This window comes from Streptopelia decaocto (genome assembly GCF_964273445.1).
Source record: "Streptopelia decaocto genome assembly, chromosome: 3".
NCBI lineage: Eukaryota > Metazoa > Chordata > Aves > Columbiformes > Columbidae > Streptopelia > Streptopelia decaocto.
Genome location: NC_138656.1, coordinates 55,825,676 through 55,841,356, shown reverse-complemented (window position 1 = coordinate 55,841,356; position 15,681 = coordinate 55,825,676). Strand labels below are relative to the sequence as shown.

At 42.2% G+C, this 15,681-nt stretch overlaps 1 protein-coding gene across 4 annotated transcripts in view; it reads right to left on the bottom strand.

Moving 5' to 3' along the window:
- SCAF8 (SR-related CTD associated factor 8) overlaps positions 1–15,681 on the bottom strand; it is a 120,937-nt gene that overhangs the window by 14,750 nt on the left and 90,506 nt on the right. For 3 of the 4 annotated variants that reach the window (XR_014183792.1, XR_014183793.1, XM_082049737.1), the window contains one exon: positions 13,265–14,429. The exons of the other annotated variant lie outside the window; for it this stretch is intronic. The gene's annotated coding sequence lies outside the window, so the exon portion shown is untranslated. Of the gene's footprint in view, positions 1–13,264; positions 14,430–15,681 lie in introns of those variants that run through there. 4 annotated transcript variants of the gene reach the window in all.

The following is a 15,681-nucleotide window of genomic DNA, read 5'->3' as shown; positions in this document are numbered from 1 at the left end:
GCTGATGCAGGGTCTGTGCTCATAGCACATGTGTTTTCTGAAGAAGATGGGCTGTGTTTCTTTCGCTACATGCATTTGGCCTTCATTCTTATTCAAAGGCAGGCAGATCCAAAGGCAAAACTTTTTACATGGCTCAAGTAATAATGTCTGGCAAATCCTTCTGCTAATGGGCCAACCCCAAACACCTAAAGGGGTTATCATTGGCTGCGAAGGGACTTTCGCGTGAAATATTTGACAGAGAACTCTTACTCCTTTATTTCAGGTCTAAAGCCAGTGGTGGGATAATTGAAAATGCCTTCTGGTCCTGCTGTCCTGGGGCAGAGCAGCTGAAAGTTTCTTTTTCAGTTACGCCATTTCTCTGTTTGGTGCAGAATTAGGTACTGGAGTCACTGTCTGGCGTCACTACTGGAAATGCTTTAAATGGAGCACAGGAGTGGGGTGACACTATGTTTGACCTGAGAGAGAGTCAGAAAGTATTTCTGGTGGTCCTGGCTCCTTCATGCTGTGATGACTCTGCTCAGTAACAACAGAAGGATGAGACAAAGATAATGTTACATATGTCAACTGAGATGGGCTTGGACCCAGAGCTCAAATTTTATTTCTGGTCCATTCTGCCCACATCCCTCATTACAGTGCAGTGCCCAAGCAATGTGATGGGTGCTCAAACACCACGATAGTGTCTGTGCAAAATGGCCAAAAGCAGGAAAGGAAAAGAAATAAGTAAAGACGATCTACATCAGAGAGCTGAAAAATATACGTGTATTAAAAAAAGATAAATAGTAGTGATAAACACTGATTCCAAGAATGAGAAAATTCAATAGCAATGTGTTTCAGACTGCTACTAGTTGTAAATTAAAATATTCACAAAGTTTCACTAAGTTCAGCGTGAGCAATTCTTAGTATAAATTCTTACCATGGAAATCCACAATTAGGGTGCATTAAAATTATTGAATACTAATTTTCATGGTTGAATTAATTAAAAATTCAACTAATTATTTTGTTTAAATTATTAAAAACTTCAGTTACAGTTTTATCTGAGATGAAAAAAATATTCACCTCTTTTTGTAAAGTTTTTTTTACTTTTCATCCATTAGAAAGGAAAACCCATAGGAATATAAATAATATTCTAATTGGGGAAAAAGAAAACCTTCATGAAGAAATATATTTCACTTATTTCTTGTAAATGGTTCATTGAAGAGAATAACAAAGGACTTTTCTCTACATTTTTTTCTCTCTATTGCTATGCCAGTTTGTCTTTAGAAAATTCCTGTTAATTAAAAAGTTTCAACAAGTTTGGTTCATGAGCATCCTTTTCAAATGGAGGGCAGCGCCAATTCCAGAGGTTGGAGGCCCTCAGTGCCACAATGCCAACACGGAATGGTAAGAGAGCGTAACTCTTATTAAGAGATGCATTGCCTGTAGCATTCCTATGGGTTACTTAGTAACTACCTGTGAATAATGAAGGTGTCCAGAGAGAATAAAGGTCACTTTGCAAACGCTATTAACAAGAGGAGGCTGAAATTTCTCGTGAAAGTGTTTGGGAGTAACAAGTTGAAGAAGGGAAGCTCACAGCAAGCAATAAAATTTGTATTAATTAGACAGAGTGCAGGCTTTGCAAATGAACTGAAATAAAATACAATGAGATAGTTAATGGTAGATGAGTGGGATGTTTAAACAAAGACTTCATGTAAGATACTTTTAAAATGCAGTCCTAAACCAAACAGAGCATTAAGGAATTTTTTAGACCTATAAAACAGCAGCTGATTATGTACAGATGAAAGTTAATGAACCGGCATTCTCTGAAGTGCCTTCTTTTCTAGATATGGCTCTGTAACTTCCATTAGCATCCACAGAGTCTTAAATAGACAAATGCATTAGTCATGCATCAAATCACACCGTACATTTTGTTAAGTATCCAAAGGCTGAAGTGACTCATACGGTCAAAATTTATTTTCCCATGTGAATCAGATGCAATGCTTGACAAATCTCCGCTGAAAGAGAAGGCTGGTGTCTTTTGAGTAATATCTTTTTCAGCACCTAACGGCTGTAGGAGCTTGTCTGCCACTTAATCACACTGATTTCAAAACTGGGTTTTTGAAACTGTACAAAAAGCACATAAAAATATTAGAAAGCACTTGTCAGTGACAGATACGAGGCCCAGCTCAGCATTGTCCAGCCCACACGCAGCCAATTTGTGCCACTAAACACGAGCACTCGATGTTACCAAATGGGGATCGCCGTGTTTTGCAATCACGTTGTGGAGCATTAATGAACCAGACCTCAAAGGCCAGAATTAACACTGTCCTCGTTCTTTTGCAAGAAGCCTGCTTTAGCTGACTTTTTAGCTTCAAAACCTCTCTTTGGTCTCCAGGTTGGGAATGAGTCATGTCATGACTCCTGAGGAGTTAAACAAATCGATGCATTCTACAGTGATTCACTGACAGTGGTTTTGCCATCTTCTGCATATGTCGTAAACCCAAGCAGTGACAATTATCAGGAGGTTTGTGTTTGGCTTTTGTAATTCCTAATTCTTATTTCTTTTTTATTTCCCCTTCCCCCAGCTTCTCAATCTGTCTTTAATTAAAATCAGACCCAGGGAAATGTTGAATAGCATGAAAAAATTCACCATCCACATACCGTGTAAGAGCTGCAGAATCTGGCAGCCTTCAAGTGTGTCACTGTGTTTTTAAAAAGGCAACTGGCCTCCCCATGTGTATGTGTCACGTTCTTTGAGGAGCTTTGTGTTTTCTTGTGCAAACACAGCCTGTTAATGACGCATGTAACCCTTTCCTTCTGCCTGGAAGGGGGCTGCGGGCACCTTCTGGCAACGCTTTCAGAAGGTTCATGCGGGGCTCAGTAAAGCACAGCTGTGCTGGGGCCACCAGCTGCAGACCAGCAGTGAGACTGCAAAAGTAGATGTGGACCAGGTGAAGGAAACCCCTACCCCTAGGGTGCTATTGCATTGCCAGGCTGAGCTCTGAGGAGCTCAAGGAGTTTCACCCACAGGAAGAGAACTCGCTCTGTGGCTATACTCATTCTTCCCGGCCCTGGGGGAGACCACTGATGTATTTTCACAGCTGAAAATCTATTGAACTTGCCTTCATGCCTATCTGCTTGCAGCCATCCCTCCGCTATGACATGCAGTAAAAGCCACAGAGCTGGCCTGGCAGGTAGAGGAGCTGTGTTTTTACTGATGAATGAGATTTTGTTTCCACTGAGCACAATACATGTGTATACTGAAGGCTATATTGTTGTACAAGAACTACAGAAAGCAACCAAAGAGTTTATACTCATGAGTCCTCCTTGGAGCTGACCCACAGGCCCACAAATGAGGGGACTAAGAAAAGGTGTTTCTGGAGAGAGGGGAAGGCAATTTAGATTCAAAGATGGAGGAGCAGGAGCATGGCAGAAGATGGTACAATAGGCTGGAAAGAGAAGAAGTGTGTTGAAGAGGACAGAGAGGAAGGAACACAAGATGAGGCAAGGCCTTGCTCTTGCTCAGCCATGAAGGAGACCACTGTATTTCTCACTCCTTGGCCTGTCCCTGGCTGCCCGGCATGGAAAGTGAGTGCTACAGCTGTTGAGGAACATAAAGCAAAGCATACAGAGCCACTGATTAAATGGAAGAAAACACAAATCTGTCCAAGCGCATGAGTATTACTACCCTGGCTGCCATGGCTGTTTCAGCTAGGCACTTCTGCCAGCTGTTTAACTTAGCCTTAGCTGCTTTGGCTTCAGCAGCTTGCTGGGTTTTTTAGGTTTAATGCCAAAGGCTTTCCATATGGGACAAGAAACACCTGATAGAGGGCATCCTAGTATTTCCTTCTATTCTGGGTGAGTTATAATAGATCTCCTTGTCTGATTTTCTGTGTCTCTCTCATCTCCTGCTACAATCAAATTGGATGGTCTGTTATTTCAATCCATCTTTGGATTGAATCTTGCCTGAAAACACAGACAGTTGCTAACCAGTATGCCAGGGACCTACATTCCTCAGTCGCTGTCTGACTGCAGCGCTTTCTTTCACTGCTCACATTACAGTCTGAATATTCACACTGACTTCTACTTCTCCAAGTATGAAGGTCCTCAGGCCGTGTGAAGATGAGGTGTGGTTTCTCTTTTGGGCAATCTGCTTTTCCCTTTTCCAGTGTGAAGAGCTGTGTACAGTAACTCCCTTCCCAGTTCCCCTCCTCTGACTGTTCATACAGACAGCAAGGAGACAATAAAAGTTATCTACACACACTCAAGGCTCTTGCTTCAGGGGACATCTTTGCTCATTCTCCAATGCTCCACAAGTGTCTGTGTGCTCTGCAACCACTGCATAATTTTGTGTCATCTCAGAAAGCTGCTGGATTTAGCTTCACATCCCTTCTCAGTCTTATTTTACAAACCACCTCAAAGATCATTTCAACTCATTATTGGACAGTTACATCTCAGTTTCTTGCCATACAAAGATGTGGTCAAAATGGGCTCTTCGTCAAGCTACATCTGCACACCATGCTGCCAGGTCAGTTCTGACCATGCTGTGCAGAGGCAATGGAAACAGCAGCAGCCCTATTCATGCACAGCTCTGCTTGGGCTAAGCTGTCCTGCTAGAAAGCACCTTCATTGCTCTGCTCATACCAGCAAGCTCCCAGGTCACGTTTGGATGCTGAAATAGAGACAGAGCTTGAAGCCAGCTGACCAGGCTCCCAGGTGTGGCTGCAGAAAGCTGGGGGCTAATTTACCTACACTTTGTCTTGGCTTCTGCATTAAGCCATTCCTCCACGGCCAGCCACACAGGCTGGTTCAAGTAGCAAGTGCTGTGAATGCCCCAGTGCCCAGACATAAAAGCTAATCTCTTAGTTAGCTGCTAATCCCCAGACCCAGCTTCAGTGTGCAGAGATGTGCGCGTGTTTGCTTTCTGCTGGGCAGTCTGTGGATGGGCTCAACTGCAGCTGAATCCTCAGGAATGTGAAAAATTTTTGCAATAAAACTGATAATGGTCGTTGCAGGAGACTACGACATTTCCCATGGAAGTAATGATTGAATGGGCTGTAAAACAGAGGGCCGGGATCAAAATGACATTTTTCTGTTTATTTCCTCAGCATTTTTTTCCTCTCTATTACTGCATGAAAGTCTTCCTTAAATAATAGAGGAAAGGGATATCAGACTGGAGCTTGAAAGCAGTAAACTTGCCCGTGTCCACCCTCTGAAGCACAACAATGGTTAGAAACCCCTCATCCCTCCAGATTGTATTTTTTTATTTTATTTGAAATAGTTTCGAGTGGAAAAGCACACCTCTGCGAGGACGGACAAAAACGACCAAAAAAACCCGCTTCAGCCCACAAGTCCCCCGGGAATCCCCCTCTCATCAGGGAGGGGACGGCCCCGGCCCCGGCCCCGGCCCCGGGCAGCGGTCCCCTCGGGCGCTGGCGGCTGCGGTCCCGGGCTGGCCAAGGGCTCCCTCCCGTGGTAGCTGCGGGGAAAAACAGCCGCCGGTTGCCGGAGTCTTCCCGCAGCCCCTCCTGGTCGCCCGACCGGCGCCCGCCGGTGCGGGGCCACCCGCGGCAGGGGCCGGAGGAGTGGAGAAGCCCCCCCAGGGATCTGGGGAAATTACCCTCTTGTAAGTGGCGCTGGACACACTGGACCACTCTGTAAATACAGGAAAGTGTGCCAGCCAAAAAAATAAAGGGAAAGCAAACACACCCAAAGTCACTTTGATTCTGAAAGGATGAAAAGGTTTAACAGTGCACAGGGATAAAAAATGCACTAGATTTACATCGGCCAGAAGGAAAATGTACTTGGGCAAGCAGCCCTTGCTTTTGAGTAAGAGCTCTTTTGAGAGGTGTTTTTATTCAAGTCTCCCAAGGAATGCAATCAGTTACTCTGTCTTGTCTAAACTTTGACTGAATATATAATTTCATTTAGCTAGTAATTGGCTCCCTTCTCCCTTCATGCAGAGACCCAGGAATGCTGCCAAAGGTCCCTCCCGTCTGGAGTCTGCAGCGGCAACAACCCAGCTCTCGGGTTCAGCTTCAGCCCATTAACTCTTGGCAAGTCCATTAGGACATGCTGCCTGCTCCTGGGCCCGGCAGGGGGACCCGCCACCGCAGCTCATGGGCCATAGCAGAAAGGAAGACACCGCCCAACAACCTGCCCCTGACTCGGGGGGCACAAGCTGCCCTGGAAAGACCTTGTGGATACAAAGTTCCAAATATGGCAGAGTACTGCTCTTAAGCCCACCTAAGTGACAGCCCTCACCCATGAGAACGTAAAGCTGGCATTGAAAAACATACACACAGCATGCGTGATACTTAGAAAGATGTTCAGAAAGAAATATGAAATGGGTCCCAACAACCTGGACTTTTTAAGAAGACTGACAAAAAGAGTTAGGCTGCCTGGAACTATATGTAACTGGGCATACAGTAGCAAAGGGAAAGGTAAAGAATGCTTTGCTGTGCTGCTGGAGCTCCAACCTCAGATGTTCATCCTTGATTTACCCTGAAACATAGAAACTGTTTTGCGAGGAATGTGCATCAAAAGACCAAAGGTGGCCACACACTCCCACTGGCTCTGCTATGGCCAGTCGGCCTGACAGGATGTACACAGCTTTGCCACAAAGTAGTGACCAGAATTTCCAGGATCAGCGACACTCATTAAAGCAGCAAAACTGGTCATTGACCTCAACTTCATTGCATGACCATGACTCACAGCATGGCTTTACCTTTCCTGTGCACAAATAGAAACACAGCAAGGATGGGAGGGAGGACCTGCACGGGCCTGAGCCAGGTAAACATGTCACTGACTTTGAAGTTGCCTTTATTAAACCCAAATGGCAGCATTTATCATTTGAAGGGCTATCGCTGCTGAAGAGATTTCATCTTTCCACTGATCTTCATGTGCTCCTATTATTTTTCATTGTTCTTGACTAAAAACCAGGAATCTTAGGGATAAGAGAACTCTTGTTTGGTCTCAAAGCCTAGTGTGCCCCTGGAACCACTGGGAACTTATTTAAGATAATAACTGAAATTTCCTTTCAAGTTTTTGAAATATTATTTCTGAAAAATGCATTGTGCCATTCTGTATTTCTATGCTGCTTACTTCTTTTGGGTTCAGTTGTTGCTAGCCTTGAATAGTCAGGACTAATTGATTCCCATTGACTTAACTGGGAAAGAACCTGCTACATCACTGAACAGACTCACATGACATGGATGTCTTTGTCATCCAGGACACTCTTTTCTTCCTTGAATTTTTATGTCCACACTGTCTCACAGCAAGCTCAATTACACAGAGATGTCATGATGAGCTTCCACATGTGGCAAAGAATCGTGATTTTCTGGATAGCAGTTTGTGTCTCTGCTGCATGCTGATATATATTTACTATCCTGAACCAAGCCTTTGTCCCACACAATTTGTGCAAGTTTTACCATGGACTTTGAGAGGCAATTGAATTATGGGAATTCAGTCTGTAATTCTTAGCACAAATATATCCTACAAAAGAGTATAGACACATACTCTGTGCTATTACAGGAAGAGATAACAAAGTGTTTATGTACAAGGAAGGCCCAGGACCTGGAAACCAATACATTAGAGAACTAATTTGCTATGTATAGATTCTCCTATTGATTGCCTCTGCCACAGCACGTGATGCTTTCCAAGACTGCTTTGATTCATCACCTAATACATGTTGCTTAGTGCTTCTGGAACTCCTGAATTCATGCCTATGAATAAAGTGGAAAAAAAAAATCCCTGTCTCTGGATTAGAAAATCTTAAGAACAAACACAGAGAAGAACAATGACAGCACAAAAACTGGAGCCTCCTCATCACAGACTATATTCTGTAAACTATGGCATTTAGGAAATACAATGTTCTGGCCTGGAGATGGGATGGGATGGACTGACCTTAATGATGAATCAGTGCTCTGGTATTCCCTGCAGAAGCTGATTGTAAAACTGCCTGAGAATTGGAATGAAAATCCTTCTCTTTGGAGATTACCTTAACAGCTAAGTAAATTCCAGGCTTTTCTCATTGTAATAGTACTTGAAATCAGTTATGTGAAGTTAAGGTGCAATACTGAATAAAGAAATTATGACAATTCAAAGCTGTGCTAGCAAGTCTTTCTGTCACTGTGGTAAACATAGGGAGCCTGTGAAAATGCCCATGGAAAAAACACTGGTTGAAGTACAGAATACGCAGTCTAAAAAAATGTCTAAAATATGTTTAAAATATGTTTTATTTCCTTTGAGTGTCATCCAGACGCAGACGACAAAAACTGCTCAAAGTCTGTGGGGATGTTTTTACTTATGCTAGAGGCCATTCCTGCTCCCCTTGCTGTGCAAATGAGCTCTTTCACCAAACATAAATGACAGAACTCATCTCTGCCAACTTACGGCTTGATGTCTTCGGAGACCCTTTTCCTCCAAGTCTGCAAGTGCTTTAGCTCTTACCCACGCTAAAGAAAGCCCAGGTGCCTAGCACCTCACATTGGCCATGGAGCATCAAGCAGGATTTTGTGCAGGGCAGGGCTTTTGTCAGAGAAGCTCCAGCACATTACCCATCAGCTGCTCCATATCCCCACTGCTAGGGAGTGGGGGGTATGTGTGGCATCAGACAGGGTCTCCCAGCTAGAAACCATGAAGATCTCTGCCTTAGCTTATCTGGACTCACTTTTAGATTCTGGCATATATTTTGCAGTTGTTTGGTTAACAAAGAATAGTAACAAACCCAAAATAAACCATACAGCAGATCCTAGTCTGGGCCTCGTGAGAGTTAGTGATTAGAAAACCACCTGATAAAAACTGCTATAAATGAGGATGTTGGGAGGATAATTTCTGAAACCATCCAAATCTGTACCACACAGGACACTTCAGTGTCACAGCAGAAGCAAGACTAGCAGAAATGTTTTATAGCACTTATGTGATAAGAATCTGATCTGGTTCTCACATAGATTTTAGGCTCTTTATCAAAACAGAAACATATTGTATGCTAACAAATAAACATACTTCTGGTTCTGACTAGTTTCCAGAATTTTACTGAAGATGATAGGTGACAGTTTTGGATATTTAGTTTCTAATTTTCCAGTTTAACTGGACTTAATAGGAAGCTGTGTGCCTATATATGGGTTTATTCTGTTCAACCTGAACTTACCTATTTGAGGTTTTAAGGAAAATATCATTGCTTGGCTGACTACCACAAGTACAACTGAAATTGCCTTTTTTTTTGGTTAGAGCTCTGCACTTCCAGCTTCCCATGGAGAGAAAGGGCGAACTCTAGTGCACACACACTAAGTGAATGCTGGAGTAAACTGAGGGTAGTAGGTGCAAAAGGTGTCTGGGACTAGATGAACAGAGAGCTTGGTATCATTCTGATGTAGCTTCAGTTCCCACTCACTGTCTGCTGTCACTATGAAGGCTGCGCTGTCCCTAGGATTAATGACCAGCGAGGAAAAGCTTTTCCGGTCCTGTCGGAGCTCATCTGCCATGAATTGTGCCTTGCAGTGCCATGGCTGGGCAGTGCCTTCTCCTGCTTCTAAATTCAGGGACATTTAATTCAGCCGTTTGAGTTAATACTGGATCTACCTATTTCCCTGTAAGCTGGAAGGTGGGAACTGCTTTTTACGTTGTTTTTTCTTTTCACATTGATCAAACCATTTTCTACTTCTTTTTAGTGGTAGCAACAAAAAGGTAGAAAGTCTTTTAAAGCTCTGTACTGGCAATAGGGAGCCTTGGTGAAAAGCAGAACTGGTGTGAGCAGCACATTCTCAATTTTCAGTGCTGCTTTGTGATTTTCTGACTTCACCAGTTCATTGTTTCTTTGTGAGAGAGTGCCTGGCTACCTTTCCTCTTCTAACCTAAGTAACTGCATGGTAAGTTCTTCTTATGGATGGGGTTTTCCCCATCAGGTTTGCTATCAGCCTTTATGAGTGCTCTATTAATTCTGCCCACTGCTTCAACTTCCAGTTCTGCCCTGGGGTTTAAGAAAACAGTGACAACATCTGTGAAATAAACTCGTAACTGACAGTGAGTATTTCATTAACTCTGTACCTCATACCTGACACCCGGAGCGGCTGCACATCACCACTATGGAGGGCCTTGTGCAGAGCCCGGTTACACACTACAGAAACTCTCCTTCTTCGTAGTGTAGCCAGGAGTGTGCCCTCTACCTCTGATGTCATCAGCAAAGACTGACTTCAAAACCAGACATGACCTCAAGAGCATCATTTATCGTTAAGAAGGAAAGGTGCCAGCCAAGCCGGAGAAGAAGACAGCCTTGAAATTAGCCAAGAACCGACCCAACACAAAGTACAAAAATGACCCTTCACAACAATTCCTGGGAGGCAGCTAAGGTTGTCATAGGGAGTAATACAACCTAATTATTTCTTGCAAGATGGAGAGGGGACAGGTACAGAGCTCCTGCAGAAGCTGAGGTGAACTGCTGACAGAGGGGCTCTCATGCATAGAAAGCAAACACAACAGGTAGTGAGAAAAAAAACACCTTAAGATGTTGCCTTACTTAAAGGGTTAGTATTGGTTTTGTTTATTGTTGATTGCTGTGCAGCAACTTCTTGTGAAATATCTGTGAAGTTACTTAGCTCTCCAGTGACTTGGCTTATCTACTTATACTTTAGAATAAAATGTATGCTGCTTGGAAACTACTGACTCCCTTATTTAGTATTTTATGAGTATTTGGAGATCTCTAGATGAAGGTTGCAACAGAGAATTTAAAAAGTAAGAAATATAATTGCTTATAAAATATGGTCATAGTTTCTCAAAAACTTGGGCTTTTTTGAGTAATAACAAACAAATAAGAGAAAATTTGATAGCCAGATGTTGGGGTTTCCCTTGTATGAATAGTTTGAAACAACAGCAGCATGTGCACACACACGTAGTTCAAAAAAAAGGGAATGTAACCATAAGCAATCTAAAGCAAGCTGATATTTGTAAAACCCCATGTTACCACAACAATGCAGAATGGTAACAGGAACAGAATTGCGGTCACAGGTAAGATTTGGTGTGGTGATCTGTTGCAGTGACATGCTTATACTTTGTCATCAAAATCCCAGCTGTGACCTGGAGAGTCAACTGTTTCTTAGATGTCTAACATCTGAACAATGCTGGACAAAGGAGCTATCTCTAAATTTACTATTTATTTCAGGTCTGGGCCCTGAACAGATGCTCTTATTCTTGTCTGCTAAGGAAATAACTTAAGCCCATCTCATTTGAATGTGAACTACATATTCACATATTACATTCAGTCAGCAAAACCAACATTCTTGCCTGCTAAGCCACATGGTCCATATCAAGTATTTCCTCTAACTGTGCAAATACTGAATTGCCCCAAGTCGTCAGTCAGACAATACCGTTCATAAAGCCAGCACAATCCTGACTCAGATGTTTAAAGCTGCCAGAACATAATGACTTTTTAAACTTTCCTTTGAAGCTGACTGAAGAGGTGGATGCTCTGCAGGTTTCTCCATATTCATGTCCCTTCACAAAGAAGGGCTTGTCCAGATGCCAAGGGAAAGCACAGGGAGGCTTCTCAAAAGGGGAATTCATCCAAAGAACAAAAAGCTCCAACCTTTGCCCTTACCGGAGTGCTGGGAGGTTTGCCTGTTTTGTTGTGTTTCGTTTTTTAATCACTCCTTGAACAGATGGGCAACATCCACACATCTCGCCTGAAAAGTTCACCCAACAGGACTGTCAAACTTCCAGCAGCCTCCATACAGCACAGACAAAAAGCTGTTTTTCTAAAACAGACCGTGCTCTTGAGGCAATTCACTTTGACATTTAAATTCAAATGGTGCCATGGTCAAGCTCAAGCATCTACAGTTCTGGTGGCTCCAGCTCACCACATGCTGAGCACGTACCTCATTAATAGCTCAAGGTCTGCTAGCACAGGAGATTTACACTGCCCTGGCACTGCTGCAGCACACCACTTTTGCTTCTGCTCTTCTGAAAAAGTTTTAGTCATCAGAGTAATTTGAATGGCAATGTATTTTTCTTGTACCTCAAATACTGCCACTGCACAGCTAATTTTAAGGGGGTTATTATTTTTATATGGATTTAATTCATTTCCAAAGCTTTATTTTCTTTGCAGTGTCACTGGATCAAGGAATACTTCTTAGCCATAAGAAAGCGATGTCCTTAGATAAGGTTGGTTAATTGACAGTCAGAGGGACCTGAAGGCAGGGTTCCTCCATCAGTGCAAGCCAACCTAAAACTAAACCACTGATAACAAGGTGTTTGTTCCCACCCTCTCCCTGGTATCAGATCCAGCACAAGAGCTAAACTCTTACATGGGGGGTGGGATATTTTCACTCGGACCAGGAAGCCTCACAAGTGTGCAGCACTTCTAGGGAGGTCACAGAAAGGTGTGAGCGGGGCAGAAGAAAACAGGGCTGCCCCTCGCAGAGCAGGAGCACAGCCTTGGATTGGCTTAAATGGATCAGGAAACTGCACTGAGACGCTATTGTCTGACCCCATTCATGCTTAAATGCACTGGTATGGATTTCGCAGCAGTGAGCACTGTACTGTCCCTATGCAACCGCATACAACACAGGATCGTGGTGATGCCCAACTAAGGCACTTCAAAGGTCAGGGATGCTCTGTTGACGTGAGCTCAGATGTTTGCTATAAGCTAAACATAGCGTCAGCAGGACAGAACCCTGACTATAATGTAGCATGGCTATGGTAGCCTTGTCAGGACCACATTGATTTTTGAAATGCAATGTGCAGTCTGTGCTCTCACAAACTTAATTACTACATGAAGAACGTATTTATAGTTTAAAATTTTGTCTTCAAAGAGAATATGAAGGAGGAAGGAAAAAGAATCCAATTGTCCTTTAAATTCTGATGTACATATGTTCAGCACAATATATCACACACAGTGCAAATCAAAGCCAGCTTAGAATCAGCTTTTCCTAAGCTTTTTCCTCCCATACCTTTCCAGGACTACTAATTAATAGAGACCAGATGTCAAATACTTTAGTATGGCCTTAAATCCAGGATGTGAAAAGCCTAATCTCCTTATTGCCCTGGGGCCTCGTGTGCAAACTGAATTTAAGCATCACTATTGATTTGCTAACCTTTTATATCCCTCTGCCCTTTAACGTGTTGTAAATAATGATACAAAGGAAAACAAGATCCAAACATACAAATACCTTCCTCTCTAACATTTTTTTCCAAATCTTCTTCTAAAGAGTGATCAGCAATAGGCAGCATTCCAATCAAAGACTTGCAGATACAACATAAAAGTAGAGAAAATTATGAGAAACAAAATTTTGAATTTAGATCTTTATTATACAGGCCCAAAGCTGTGGTCACCATGCAGTTACACCATAATGGGAATGATCTTGCTGAAAGAATTTCACTAAACAAATGTAAAGAGACCACAGACTACAGCATTCCAAATAACTGGCACTTTAATTTTTGAAAGAGCAAAAATAAATAAAGGAATGGCAAGTATGTCCTTTTCACATATGGGGGGGCATATACATATTCTTTCTTTTCTATAGCTATTCAAGAGACAAAATTAGCAAATACTGCCCCAAAAGACAGACCTTTCATGTGAGGGCTCAGATAACTTTGCTGTTTCTCTCCCCTTGGTTATTGGATCAAACACACATTCAGATACGTGCATATGCCAAAAAAGAAATGCAGTGTATTTTTTTGTGTTTCATTTCAACTTCTTGCCCTTTCCTCCTCCTTTCAGGACACTAACAGGAAGAATTTGGAGACATCCAGTCAAATAGAAGTCCTGGAACTTTTCCCTTCTTCTTTTTCATGATACTCTCATAATTTAAGGATTCATCACAAATCTAAAAATATTCAGGTGTCTCACAAGGAACCCATCGTCTCTGGAATATAGATAGCCACAGTGAGGAGCTGCACACAGACTGCACACATAGTGTTATGTAAAAGTGGTTATCTTTAAAAAACAAACAAAACCCCCCAAAAAACTCAACATTTTTAAAAATTTGTAGATCAAAACAAAGCATGTCTTATCCCCTACAGGATTCTCTTGCAACCTGTTCTTCAATTATTTGCACTAGGAGATGCTACAAATGGCATTAGTTACAATATACAGTCCACTGTCATCTTCTGGTCCAGCAGAAGAACCTGTCCCTCCGATGGATGCAAAACTGTTCATCTGAGCAGATCATCCTCAACAGCACAAATATGGCCTAGAAACTCATAGAGTTTATGGTTCTAATTTATAAAATTAAACCTGCTCCAGACAGGTAATACTGGTACGTAAGTTTGCCATCCCTGGGTTCTGTCAGAAACGGGGTACTGAGGTGCTCAGCGCCGTCTCGGTCTGCAGCGCTGGGATCCTTCTGGCACTCCAGACCCAAGAGGCGATGTGATGCACGCTAGAACACGGGCGCACTTCTCACTTAGCTCTGCAGAGCCCGGGACATGGTAAGCTGCCAGAACCTCCTTCATCTTGCCTGTTGACAAAAGGAACAATAACTAGTCATCACTGGTTGCTGGAGCGTAATTCCAATGCTTAAAAAGCCCTGCAAATGAGACTTTTTTTTTTTTTCTTCCAGGCAATAGCAAATGTTTCATAAATAATAGATTTGGTATAACATTTACAGTCTCTCTGTTAGTCACAGTTTGATAATGAGGGAGAAAGGTGTCTTATACTGCATGGTTCCTAAAATATTATCCAGGATTAAACATGTTTATTTTAAAAATATTAATTTTCCCCTTCACTGTCCAGTACCTTAATACTTTAAAATTTTCATTAAAATATGATCTCTGTAAATTATATTTTTATAGCAGATTTTCCAGCTAAAAGGGCTATATTGTCTCTCATACACACTGTACAGAAGATACAGTGTAAACAATTTAGAGTACTAGTAAACAATTACTGAGTAAGAATCCAATAGATTAATAAGTGGCTTATGTAAGTTTGGCGTACAAGTATCTCTAACACATATTGGTCATGCCAATTATGTATTGATAACAACTATTAATCACAATAACTATAAATCCTTCACAAATGACTCAGTGTATGGGCTTCACGAAACCCAGGGTCAGAAAAGACCACTAGATTATCTACTCTGATTTCCTGCCAATTACAATTTTTCCAGATAGTCTTCTGTCAAGTCCAGGCACTTTGCTTCTCAGAAAACCAAACTCTTAGTATCACAGACTGAGAAAAGGAAAGACCAAAAATACACCTCCAAGATGTATTTGCTGCAGAATGGGTAAAAGAGGAGGCAGAGGTACCTCTGGAGTGTGATTTACCCACACCTTGGGTAATCTCTGAAAGGTGTCCATCTTTTTTCCACGGCCTATAAATAAAGACCAAACTTTCTTATGGCTAGAATTGAGTGCTTTGTATCCTCCCACAGCTATCTGACATGTCCACCTATTTATTTCAAGAAGACTATTCACAAAGCCATCAGACTCTAGTAAATTTCAATCAGTACTGACACAGGCAAAATTATAAAAAAGTATAATTGCTTTAATCTAATGTAAATGCAGAAGTCATGCAACTAATTCCAGAACTAATATTAAGTTTTTGTTACATACCCTGAAACTTTGTGGAGATACCCAAAGTACTTTTTGCATGTACAATTATTGTCACTATCACATAGACAGAAATCACTAAGGGAATAGGGCCAGCAGGTAATTTGAGAGATGGCTTCATCCATCCCTGACCTATGCCATGCCTGCTGATGTTTGTCCAAC